Source organism: Ochotona curzoniae, unplaced genomic scaffold (genome assembly GCF_017591425.1).
Source record: "Ochotona curzoniae isolate NIBS_2020 unplaced genomic scaffold, NIBS_Ocur_1.0 contig_3502, whole genome shotgun sequence".
NCBI lineage: Eukaryota > Metazoa > Chordata > Mammalia > Lagomorpha > Ochotonidae > Ochotona > Ochotona curzoniae.
The window spans coordinates 1,159,790-1,172,373 of record NW_024465886.1 but is presented as its reverse complement, the minus strand read 5'-3'; the positions used below and the strand labels follow the sequence as shown (position 1 = coordinate 1,172,373).

At 49.4% G+C, this 12,584-nt stretch overlaps 1 long non-coding RNA gene across 1 annotated transcript; it reads right to left on the bottom strand.

Annotated features, from left to right (window-relative positions):
- Positions 1-9,666: 9,666 nt before the first annotated feature.
- On the bottom strand, positions 9,667-12,470 carry LOC121156999. Its single transcript, XR_005883972.1, has 2 exons — positions 12,034-12,470; positions 9,667-10,044 (listed from the first exon to the last, which is right to left on the bottom strand). It is a non-coding gene; the product is annotated as an uncharacterized LOC121156999 (long non-coding RNA).
- Positions 12,471-12,584: the final 114 nt, after the last annotated feature.

The following is a 12,584-nucleotide window of genomic DNA, read 5'->3' as shown; positions in this document are numbered from 1 at the left end:
GGCTTGGATTTTTACACTTTTTTTTAAGATCTATCTAATTTTTAGTCGATAGGCAGAGTTGCAGAGATAGGAGAGACAGGGAGAGAGCTTCCGGTTCACTCTCCAAATGGCCACAGCAGCTGGAGCTAGGTCAGTCTGAAGCCAGGAGCCAGGAGCTTCTTCTGGGTCTCCCAGATGGGTGCAGAGGCCCAGACACAGGCCGTACTCTGCCGCTTCCCCAGGCACATGAGCAGGGAGCTGATCCTGCAGGCAGGGGCCCAGAGCCATTCCTAAGATGATTCACTTGTTCCTGTTTCGGGAAACTCATGGATTTGTTGAGGAATGTGCTGATGAGGCATTCTGGGTGAGCCATTCGGGGGTGGGGGTGCTGACCCGGGAGCAACCTGCTTGGCAGAGTGCTGTATCTGGTCCCTTTGGCAGGTGCAACAACTCTGTCCCTGACGACTCCTGCAGGGCTGTGTCACAGAGGCTCCCCCCCCCCCCGCCCGAGAAGAATGCCTCAGTCTGAGAACAACATGGGGGTCTCTCCTAGAACAAGCCCCATGATTCTCATCCTGTAAGTGGAGTCAGCAAGCCATCCCTCGGCCTGGAGCCGTTCCTGTGTGCACCGCCTGTCCAGTGTTAGTTGTACTTGATGAAGATGTTTGCTATTGAAAAAGCAAAAAAGCAGGATGTCATGGATCTGCTTAATGCTGAGCAAACGCTCATTTCTGCAGCCAGAGCTGGCCAAGCTGCTGAGTCTGCCAACATCTTAGCAGGAGCTCTGCACAACCTTGTGGCTAAATCCTCCCGTACGGGCACTGGTTCACGTCCCGGCTGCTCCACTTCCCATCCAGCTCCCTGCCTGTGGCCTGGGAAAGCAGTCAAGGACGGCCCAAAGCCTTGGGACCCTGCACCCACATGGGAGATCCAGAAGAAGCTCCTGTTCGGATCAGCTAAGCTCCAGCTGTTGCGGTGACTTGGGAAATGAACCAGTGGGCAGGCTAGTCTCTCCTTCTCTATGTATATCTGCTACTCGAATCAAAATAAATCTTTAAAATGCTCATTAGCAGAGAGGGCAGGAGGGAAAAAAGAAAAGCCTTCCCACCATGGCTCTGGCCAAGGAATTGTACTGCGCGTGTCCCAGGGATTGCCTTGCAGCATCGACGGGCTGAGATTCGCAGCTGCTCACTGCGCAGGCGCTCGGAGAAGGGAGAGGTGAGAGTGCCTTGCTCCTCGCACTGTAGGGAGGCCGCAGGCCCCTTCAGGCAGCCTCTCACGTGCTTGTCTATAAATCATTAACAAGGGCGGCCAGTGATTCACAAAGGGTCCTGCGGCACTGCTGATGAAATAGAAATTAAGACTAGCAATAAAAACAAATCTGAAACAAAAACCAGAAAATCTAAAGTTTAAAATCCAATCTTATTTTTTAATAGTTGCCTTTTTCTTAACGGTTTATTCATTTGTAAGGCAGATTTAGAAAGAAGAAGAAACAGAAAGAGAGAGAGCTGGCGAGCTCTTGCGTCTGCTCCCCCACTCCCCGGCCGGGAGCCCTGAGCAGCGCACAGGTATAGTGTTTGAGCACTTGGGCCATTAGCAGGGAGCTGGATGGGAACTGGAGCAGCCGGGACTTGAACTCCTGTCTATGTGGGACGTGGTCCTGCAGAGCCAAGGGTCAGAAACCTAGTCCGAACCTTGCCTGTGGGTGGCAGTGGTCCGCCTGTGGATCAGCAGTGGAGCAGGGCCTGAGGCCCAAGCGCTGGGGCTGAGCAAGGGGGCTCAGCAGACAGACATCCTCACCGCCAGGCTCCTCTGAAAGCTCATCCTGACCTCTGACTGGTGGCTGCTCACCAAGGAGAATCTAGAAACACTGCGTGTGAACCTAGACCACTCATGGATCTCGATGAGTTTGGAAAAAAAGTGCTTCAGAAATGAAGATTTTTGAAAAATTCAAAAGATATTCTACTTGATTAAAAATTGCAATGCAGTGAGCAAAAGCTTCCTTTAGCGTTGCCCTCCAGGAGATGCTGGTGGGAATAGCTGAAAGATGGCATTTGCAAGCCTTTTTTTTTTTTTTTTTTCTGTGAAGGACCAGATAGTAAACATCTCAGGTGTTGCAGGCCCTATAATCCATGTCACAAAACCACAATGGCCATAGGCCAAATGAAGTAGCTGAATCCCAACTAAACTTAGGATTCCTGCAGTTTACTTTTTCCACAATCTCGATATCTTTTGGTTATGAGTGGGTCTTCAGGGAGTTCCTGGAAACAGAATATTAAACAAACAATGCATGGATTTAAAAAGCTTTTGCACTAAAGACTTTTCTCTCCATTTTCTGTGACTCCTTTGATGTCCGCTTGCAGAACTCTGTTGCTTCCACCACTTGAGACTACAGAACCGACTCGTTACCTGCTGGGCATGAAAGTCCAGGTCATGGCCAGAATTGGCCTAGGGTCCAAGTGTACTGACCCACCTCACCTCCAGCTCACTGCCATAAGCAAAGGAACCCCCAAGGGGAAGAAGGTGACTCATTGAGGTAGAAGTGGCCAATTCGTTCTGCAAGAGGAAAGATGAGGCAGACATGCCAGGCACTCAGCAGGAGGCTCGCTTAGCGCATGCGCTCTGCACGGCCATGCCGTGGGCTGTTACACCCTCAGTGTGTGCTGTGCACGGCCATGCCATGGACTGTTACACCCTCAGTGTGTGCTGTGCACAGCCATGCCGTGGGCTGTTACACCCTCAGTGTGTGCTGTGCACAGCCATGCCGTGGACTGTTACACCCTCAGTGTGTGCTGTGCACAGCCATGCCGTGGACTGTTACACCCTCAGTGTGTGCTGTGCACAGCCATGCCGTGGACTGTTACACCCTCAGTGTGTGCTCTGCACAGCCATGCCGTGGACTGTTACACCCTCAGTGTGTGCTGTGCACAGCCATGCCGTGGACTGTTACACCCTCAGTGTGTGCTGTGCACAGCCATGCCGTGGACTGTTACACTCTCAGTGTGTGCTGTGCACGGCCATGCCGTGGACTGTTACACCCTCAGTGTGTGCTGTGCACGGCCATGCCGTGGACTGTTACACCCTCAGTGTGTGCTGTGCACGGCCATGCCGTGGGCTGTTACACCCTCAGTGTGTGCTGTGCACGGCCATGCCGTGGACTGTTACACCCTCAGTGTGTGCTGTGCACGGCCATGCCGTGGACTGTTACACCCTCAGTGTGTGCTGTGCACGGCCATGCCGTGGACTGTTACACCCTCAGTGTGTGCTCTGCACGGCCATGCCATGGACTGTTACACCCTCAGTGTGTGCTGTGCACGGCCATGCCGTGGACTGTTACACCCTCAGTGTGTGCTGTGCACGGCCATGCCGTGGACTGTTACACCCTCAGTGTGTGCTGTGCACGGCCATGCCGTGGACTGTTACACCCTCAGTGTGTGCTGTGCACAGCTATGCCGTGGACTGTTACACCCTCAGTGTGTGCTCTGCACGGCCATGCCGTGGACTGTTACACCCTCAGTGTGTGCTGTGCACGGCCATGCCGTGGACTGTTACACCCTCAGTGTGTGCTGTGCACAGCTATGCCGTGGACTGTTACACTCTCAGTGTGTGCTCTGCACAGCCATGCCGTGGACTGTTACACCCTCAGTGTGTGCTGTGCACAGCCATGCCGTGGGCTGTTACACCCTCAGTGTGTGCTGTGCACGGCCATGCCATGGACTGTTACACCCTCAGTGTGTGCTCTGCACGGCCATGCCATGGACTGTTACACCCTCAGTGTGTGCTGTGCACAGCCATGCCGTGGACTGTTACACCCTCAGTGTGTGCTGTGCACGGCCATGCCATGGACTGTTACACCCTCAGTGTGTGCTGTGCACGGCCATGCCATGGGCTGTTACACCCTCAGTGTGTGCTGTGCACAGCCATGCCGTGGACTGTTACACCCTCAGTGTGTGCTGTGCACAGCCATGCCATGGACTGTTACACCCTCAGTGTGTGCTGTGCACGGCCATGCCATGGACTGTTACACCTTCACATCCTCACATCTCTTTTCACAGATGAGGAATTTGAGACTCAGAGCAATTAAATAACTTTCCTAGACCTGGTACGCTGCTATGATTCGAACATGGACTGATCTTTCAGTAAATCTTAAATGTGATGTCTTCCCTGGAAGAATTCAGAGTTGACACTGAATGGCAGGCAGGGGAGTCTGTCTCTTGGAGCTGAACTGAAATCCTGAAGCAAATGTCGTGATGTTAGTCCTGGGGGCCAGAGCACGGATGCGAAATGCCAGGATTCAGTACTCTGCCAGGGCCGCAGTCAGAGGCCTCCCAGTGTCAACCTGAAGCAGCCTTCGGGTGGGACTCGCTGGCTGGTCTGTGCGTGGGATGGGCAGCCCAGAGCAGGCTCTTTGCAAACCAGATGGTACAGGGAGCAGGTCTTCATGCAGGAGTTGGGGCTTTCGGTGCTGGATGGGGTGCTTCCAGGGGCGTTGCCTTTGCTCTATTTTTACACATGTAGACTATATTTACACTGTGGGGAGTTTAGCCTGATGTAGCTATGCACTACAAACTTTTAAACTCTTTTGTATCAAGACAATGATGGCCCACATTTTATTGTATCGTCACTTGAATCCTTTTTCCTAAGCACGTGTACATGTTAAAGAGGACTGTGTGGCGCAGGCTCCTTTTCACATGAAATTTCCCCAAATCTGATGTTTGAGTATCCGTCAAAATAAGCATCATAGGAGGCAAAATGACTGCATCCAGATAAATTCGTGCAATTCCACATGCTGTGTCAGCCTGTCAGATGTTAACAGGGCATTTGTGAAAAACTCCAGCAGAGAAATTTGGCTTGCCTGGCCAGGGTTTCTCAAGATGGCCTCATCATAGAATGAGGCGGCAGTGATGTTCCGTGGCAAAAAGTCGTCAAGTATAATATTTGTATTGGGAACATGATACGCTAGCATGACTTAGACTGTCAGAGTTGGACAGTGAGATTGTTTGCGAACTTCTACTACTCCATTTTTTCTTCACTTTCAAAAAGTGTGCGGGCCGGGGCTGGTTCTTTGGGGTAGGTCAAGCCGCCATCTGAATTCAGTTCCATGAGTGTCAGAGGAGTCTATCGTCATGCTTAGCTTTTATTTATTTTTTAAAGATTTATTTATTTTTATTGCAAAGTCAGATATAAAAGAGAGGAAGAGCTTCCATCCGATCATAAGCTCCCCAAGTGACCGCAACAGCCGGTGTGCGCTGATCCAAAGCCAGGATCCAGAAGCTTCCTCCGGGTCTCCCATTTGGATACAGGGTCCCACGGCTTTGGGCCGTCCTCCCTGCTTTCCCAGGCAATAGCAGGGCACTGGATGGGAAGTGGAGGAACCAGGACATGAACCGGGTCCATGTGAGATTCTGGTACTTGCACGGTGAGGATTTAGCCAGACTCATCACACCAAACCCTATCTTTTTAAAAAGCTATCGTTTTGTTATTTGCTCACTTTGTTACCTGTTGCCAAGAGCATGAACTGTATGATGTATTTATAAGAAGCAGTGGGGGGGCCCGGCGCGGAGGCGCAGTGGTTAAGGTCCTTGCCTTGCACACCCGGGATCCCATATAGGCGCCGGTTCTAATCCCGGCAGCCCCACTTCCCTTCCAGCTCCCTGCCTGTGGCCTGGAAAAGCAGTTGAGGATGGCCCAAAGCTTTGGGACCCTGCACCCACGTGGGAGACCCGGAAGAGGCTCCTGGCTTCAGATCGGCATAGTATCGGCTGTTGCGCTCACTTGGGGAGTGAATCATTGGACGGAAGATCTTCCTCTCTGTCTCTCCTCTCTGTATATCTGCCTTTCCAATGAAAAGATAATAAAAGTAAATCTTTAAAAAAAAAAAAAGAAGCAGTGGGAAGGTCCTGGTGTCCGTGCAGTAGGTGTTAATGACACGAAGGTGTGAAGAGAACAGCTCCCCTGCTTGGCAGGGCCTGGGGGAGCTTACAGCTGTTTGGCAGGGCCCGGCGGATTTCTCTCTGACCACCTTGATGCAGTCTCACCCCCTGTTTGCATGGACACTCAACCACCCCACTAAGAATTCTGCAATCTATTAGGCATAGTTTGCCCCTGTGAGATGGCTTTTACAACCAACATGAGCTTAAAAGTTAATGTTACTGATAATGTCTTGGTGAGTGGGCCTTTAACTGCGCACAGGAGTACAATTAAGCCCATGCTGTTTCCAGACACCTTATTGTGTGCCTACCCATTGCTCTGAGACCTGGCCCAAATATTTAGCATACTTTCTGGGAAATGGCCTGATAAGAGTTTCACAAACTAATGGAAGTGATGGGAGTATGGGTTGAAATTGCTATGACAAAAAATATAGCTATCCTGTTACTGGGACCCTAAAGGTTATCCTGTTATAATTACTGTGACCCCAAAAGGCCATCCTGCTATGGCAAAAGTATAGTTACTGTGATCCTAAAGGCTATCCTGCTATGGCAAAATATAGCTACTGTGACCTTAAAGGTTAGCCTGTCCTTGCAACTCTCAACTCTTTAGAACATAGTAAATGTAGTTGCTTTGGCTGCCTTCATAATTTTTTAACTAGAGGAAATATAGGGTGACTTTACTAACATCATGTATACTTTTGATTATTGTTTGATCATTTATGAGGTTGTAGAGCCTACAGTTGTAGAGGGATTTAATGTTTGAAACTTTTGTCTTAGATTTTTATATTTTTTCTCTTTTGATGTATTTCTCTCATTAAGTGATGGATAAGTTATAGAATAAGAATTGTAGTATGAGTGTATTACTGAATAAGATGTGTTGTCTACTGAGAAAATGTTGGCTGCAACATCAGAATGGATAATGCCCTGTCTTAAGGTGAAACTATCTGTAGAGTTATCTTTGGAAACATTTACTTGCCCATTGTAGAGCAGAAACCTAAATGGAGTAAACATGGCTCATTGCTAATTGCAGTTCCTTCCGTCCTTGTAACTCTTGCTTAGTTAGCAAACTGTGTGGGCCTGCAGACCTAATGACCTTTGGTGCCAATACCCTAATCCCCATAAACCAAGGTCTCAGCCCTTTTCCCATGCATAATTCAAGGTAGGGGTCTGGTTGTCACAGACAGCGCCAAGGATGGGACCCAGACTTGAAGGAAGTAAGTAGGGGCTGGCAAGCCGAGATAAGCAAAGAATGTGGGGTTCTCCCTCACTCGCCTCTCAAGCGGTTGTAAATTGTGCCCCCCTTGAAGCTATGTCAAAATGCCCTAAAAAAAAGACTGTGTACTGCTTCTGTATAAATAAAGCGGACAGCTTTCTCGCGGGATCCACAATGATGTTGGAATTGTAGTGGTCCGTCTCTTCTTTCTATGCCTACTTCACGCACCCTTCTCGAGCTCCGAACTCAGCTGGAGCTGGACTCCGGCAGGAAGGAGTCCAATGGTTCACTCCCCAAGTGGCCACAACAGCCGAAGCTGAGCTGGTCCAAAGCCAGGAGCCAGGAGCTTCTTCTGGATCTCCTCCCTGGGTGCAGGGGCCCACGGACTTGAGCCATCCTCTTCTGCTTTCCCAGGCCTTAATAAGGGATGTGGGTTGGAAGTGGAGCAGCCGGGACGTGAACCAGCACCTTTATGGGATACCGCCGCTTGAAGGTGGAGGATTAGCCCGCTGAGCCATGGAGTGAGCCCCCTCATTTTTCTTTGTTTAGGCTGTTTTCACTTTCATATAAAGTATGCTGACATAAGATGATGTCCCCTTTGATCCAGCTGTTTTTACCTTGCATTCTCTTCTCTCCTGATGTGAAGGACCATTCCTAGAGCGTTGGTTAGGCTCTGCTTGGCCATCACCTGTCGCTTTGTTCAGCGTTTGCCTCCAGGAAGGTGCACACATGTGCACACATGCGCAGTTCTGCCTTTGCTGCAGAGAGGAGCAACCTTGGAGGAGGCCTGGGCATCTGGATTTTGTTTCCCTCATTTTGCCTCTGTGTTTTCGCATACCTCCTTCCAGTTTCCTGTCTTGCTGTGTATTGATCCAGTCCGTTGTTTTCTCTAAACTACCCATAAATTGGCTGTACTTCCTCCTCATGATTTTTCATCTCCCAATTACCCTTCTCCTTGCCTAACCGGATGTCTAGTTCCATCACTCCAGTGGAATGGCTCGGTCAGTCACCAGTGAATGAGAGAGACGTGTCAGTGCTGGCCTTACTATGCCTTCCCCGCCAGTCCTGGCTGTGTCTGCTCGGAGCCTTTCTCCCTCCTCCCTTCCCTGTCTCCTAGGTTCTGAAGCTCTAACTGCTCCTCCAGGTTCTACACCGGGTGATTCTAAACTTTTTAAATCACCAGCAGGTGACTGGCCACGAGTTCCAAATTTCCACTGCCGACTCCCCTTTGGAGCTCGAAAGTGACGAGATGCTAACTCCTGTCTGGGTACTTCCATGTGGTATCAGGTGGCTATGTCCGTCTTAGCATGTTCAAAGAGAAATCCCTGAGTATTTCCTTCTGCCAACCTGTCCCAGCTCCGTCATTCATCCCCTTCAACTGCCTTGAACCTCTTTCTCGGGCCATCAACCTGGTGGCCATTCCTGGACTTTGTCCTCACCCATCACATCCCAGCATCACCAAGTCCAGCTGATTCTGCCTCGGGAACTATTCTCATCTTTCTACTTGCACTGCTTTCTTTGTGCCTGAGCAAATGTCTGTTGCTCATCTCCCAGCTTCCATTCTTGCCCTCCAGGATCTATTTTCTACCTGGTAACCCAGAAGGAGCTTGCTGAATGTACGTGAAGCACAGCAGTCTTTGAATCCCCTCAGATCCCCGAGCCTAGAGCCAACATCAAACGCTGTAATATACAGTATAAAGGTCTCGTGCTCCGCCAGTTCGAGTCCCCTTCCCTGCTCAGCGGTGTAGCAGTCACCCAGCCTTGCCCAGGTCCTGCAGAGGGCTCGGTCACAGGCCTCTCCTGCCCTCTGAGGGTGTGGGGTGGAGGGTGGCAGGGCTGGCAGGCCCCAGGGCTAAGTGCTGAAATCTCCGCTCACTCCTCATTCTGCTGCAGGGTCTCTTGCCCATCGCCTCACTCTGGTATCTCCATTCTATGTAACCGCTGTCTGAGACCATATGGACCTGTGTATTCCCCGCTTCCCCTTTCTCCTTTGTGTCAACTGTGTCAACAGTGCCTGGCACCAAGAGGTGCCCAGCACAGGGGTCCAATGAATGTTCCATTTGAGCAGATGTCTGCTCTGCTGGCCCAGGAACAGATGGGCTGGCCATTCCCTACAGCGGGCCTTTCTGCAGGCGTGAGGCTGTCGGTTTCCTCATCTGAACTATGTAGTTGGCCTGCCTGTCCACTGTGCAGCACCAAAGGTTCAACGGGACAAATCTGAACGCGGGGCCCTGTGGCTACTGTTCAATAGGCACTTAATACTAGCTAGTGTGTATCTGCACAAGCCACACACTCACACTTGGCACACTGAGTCGAGTGTCCTGCCCTTGGCACCTCAGCCTTTGTGCCCCCGCAGCGATCTGCGCGTCTGACAGACTCTGCCCCTGCGCGGCTGGGAGCACTGGAAACCTCCGGAGCAACTTGTCTTGCTCTCCAGGGTAACAGCAGGCGCAAGCACCCTCCGGGCCAGCTTCCTGCTTCGAGATGTGCAAGCCCTGGTCAGAGGCTCCTTTCACTTGGGACAACACAGAACAGCTGGAACAATTTAATCTTTATCATTTATTATTTCTGTTTGGATAACATATATACATATATACAAAACACCTACTGTCAGAATCCTCTTTGATAATTTCATTTGATTTACAAAAACGGGACAGCAAAATAACTTAGGTCACTAATACTGTACAAAAATAAAACTGATTAAACAGTTGTAAAGATCGGTTATCTTACAGTGTTACAGATCATTCCTCTGTGATGGAAGAGCATCTCGGTCTACCCAGTGAGGGCTACTGTGCTAGGATCTGCAGACGGACAAGCGAGTCGGTTTCTGTCACTCTACCGAACAGAATTCTCAGAAGCAGCATGGTGTAGAGCCAGCCTGCCAGGGCGTCAGTCCGCAATGGAGAAGAGCTTTCTTCGTCCCTAACCCAGGAGAGGAGAGATCTTAACTCTAAAACTAGTCCATTTTCCAGAATATGACAACTACTTACAGTATTAGGTAAAATGACGCTTCTCTCTTTTTAAACACCTGTGGTAGTCTTTCAAAAATTCAGTTTGGTTAAAAAAGTAAACAAAAATTACTATCCTGCATTTGGATTTTTCAGAAGTTAAATCCATGGTCTTTTTAATATAAAAAGTAATTACTTCATAGTTTTAGTGTTGACCGAGCTCTAGTAGTCTATCGGAAGCATACCATGACGGTAAATCTAATCAGAATGCTGGTTTCTGTTTTGTGGTGTTTTAAAACAGGATTTCTCACAAAGAATAAAAAGCCTCGAGTTTATAGTACGTTACTAGAACACATAAGAGAATATCAAATGTGTGTTTGTCAACAACTTGAAAAGGCAAGTAGCAACTTTTTTGGGGAATTGTGCATTTTTTTTTTAAATAAGTTGCTGCAATTAGATCCATCGAAGTGCTTGACAAAAGCCACATTTAGATTTACTCCTAAAAACTAGAAAGATTGTCTTTCACTGACTTTATTTTCCTTCATTTCTTTCTGTGAGGGAAAGACGAGTTTTTCCGAGTTAGCAGGTTGCTAGGCAACCTCCAACTCCTCACTCACGGAAGGCAGCGTGCAGTGTTCCAAGCAGGCCCTCCCTGAAGCTCTCTGAGAAACAGGGAGCTAACCTATTCCGTATGGAAGAACAGATGTCCTGAAAACTGATTTTGGACACAGAAATTAAAATTTGGTTTAAAACAAGCGTTTCAAAAATCTGAAACAGAGGTAGAAAGTGTTCTTTATTTTTCCTGACATGTTTTCTCCCGAGAAAACACTTCCTTTATTAGTCCATGGACTGCCCCCAGTCCCTAGTGTTAAAAGCAGTTCTCTTTATAGAACTACCAATACAACTACGTTGGTGAAACAACAACGAAAAAAACAGCGTGCTAGTGATGGCTGTTGAAGAGTCAGCCGAGACCCGTGCCCGCCGCAGGGCCCACCCTGATTCGAAATGGCGAGGAGTCAGGTGGAACAGGACTTCACCGCTCGGTAGGCACCCGAGCTGACACGACATGTCGGCAGCACATGTAAATACGAGGGTGCACCATAGCTCCCCGTCTGTAGTTATCAGATAAAATCGCCAGAAAGCGTTACTTCTGAAGAAAAAAAAATGTAAACATTTCCCCCCTGATCACGGCTGACTCTCCTCACTTGAGGTTGATTTTTCTTTTTTTTTTTTTTCTTTTTTCTTTTTAAACTATGAAAACTCATTGTTCTGCGCACATAAAGGCCAAAATGAGGTCTTGGGACAGGTGGCGCCCGCGGGGGTGGTGGCTGGGACCACTGTAGACACCGAGACGTGAGGCGCAGTGGCGAGGCTCTGATGGGACGGACGTGGCCTCTCCGTTGCCCACCTGTGCCCTCGGTTCCCCCTGGAACTAGCACGGAGTCTCCCTGGGGACTGGCTGCCTACAGGAGTTTCCTTCCCTCGTCCTGCGGCCACTCCCTTCCTTCTGACACAGCTCTCTGCATCTAACAGTGGGGGTTTGGTGGGAACGTGCCAAGGGACCTACGAACCTCCACTGCCATCAAACCCAGCAGAGATAACATCTCTTAGTGACATTACGGTACACTAAGGGAATGTTAACCACAAGGACAGGAAAATGTGGAAAAGTTAATAGAGTTAAAATTCTTTTTAAAAACACTTTTTAAAAGTTTTTAAGACGCTACCCTCCTCCTCCTTTCGTGCCTGTTGGTGTAGCCTCTGCCCTCGCATCTCCGCCATGGTTTCTTAGGGACACGTGTGTACTGTGGAAAACGCAGATTAGAACGTGGCGCTTCTATCTTCAAAGCATAAACTTATTCATCCTCTGCATTAGGAAAAAAAGTGCAGCTTATGTTGAGAAAGTACAGTTCATACAAAGCAAGGTTGAAAAGTTCTGTACCAGCGTGACTGGCCACAGGCTCACCTGGGAGTCGGTGGACCCACTGACTAAGGAAAACTTCTGTGTTTGTCCTAAAAGACAGATCATGCTGGAGCTGTGCTCTGGCTGGCATAAGCACAGCTGTGCTACGGCGTGCTCTGTGTTGGTGGCCGGTCGTTGGTTTTTTGTTTTTAAATCTCCAAAGCTAACGTGATTCAGGAGAGTGGTTCGCTAATAAACAAACTGAAGCACACTCGTCAATTACATGAAAAGGTAAGAAAAACACTTCCGAGTGATAGCAAGCAAAAAAGGGCCTGGCGTTCATCCAGGCGACCCCCAGGTCAGCTCCCCGGGTCGGCCCCTATGTACACCTGTGCGGCTCCGGAGGCAAGCCCCCAGCCAGTCACAGCCTCGCTCCCCTGTCCCCACCCCGGCTACCCTGGGTGGGCGGGAGAAAAAGTAAAGGGGAAAAAAAAAAATCTGCCTTTTCTCCAGCAGTCAAGAGGGGACCAGGTGTGGACTTTGATCTCAGGCTACAATGTGCTTTTTTAAAAAACAAAGCAGAGAGAAAGGGGGAAAAAATGAGAGCCGTGGAG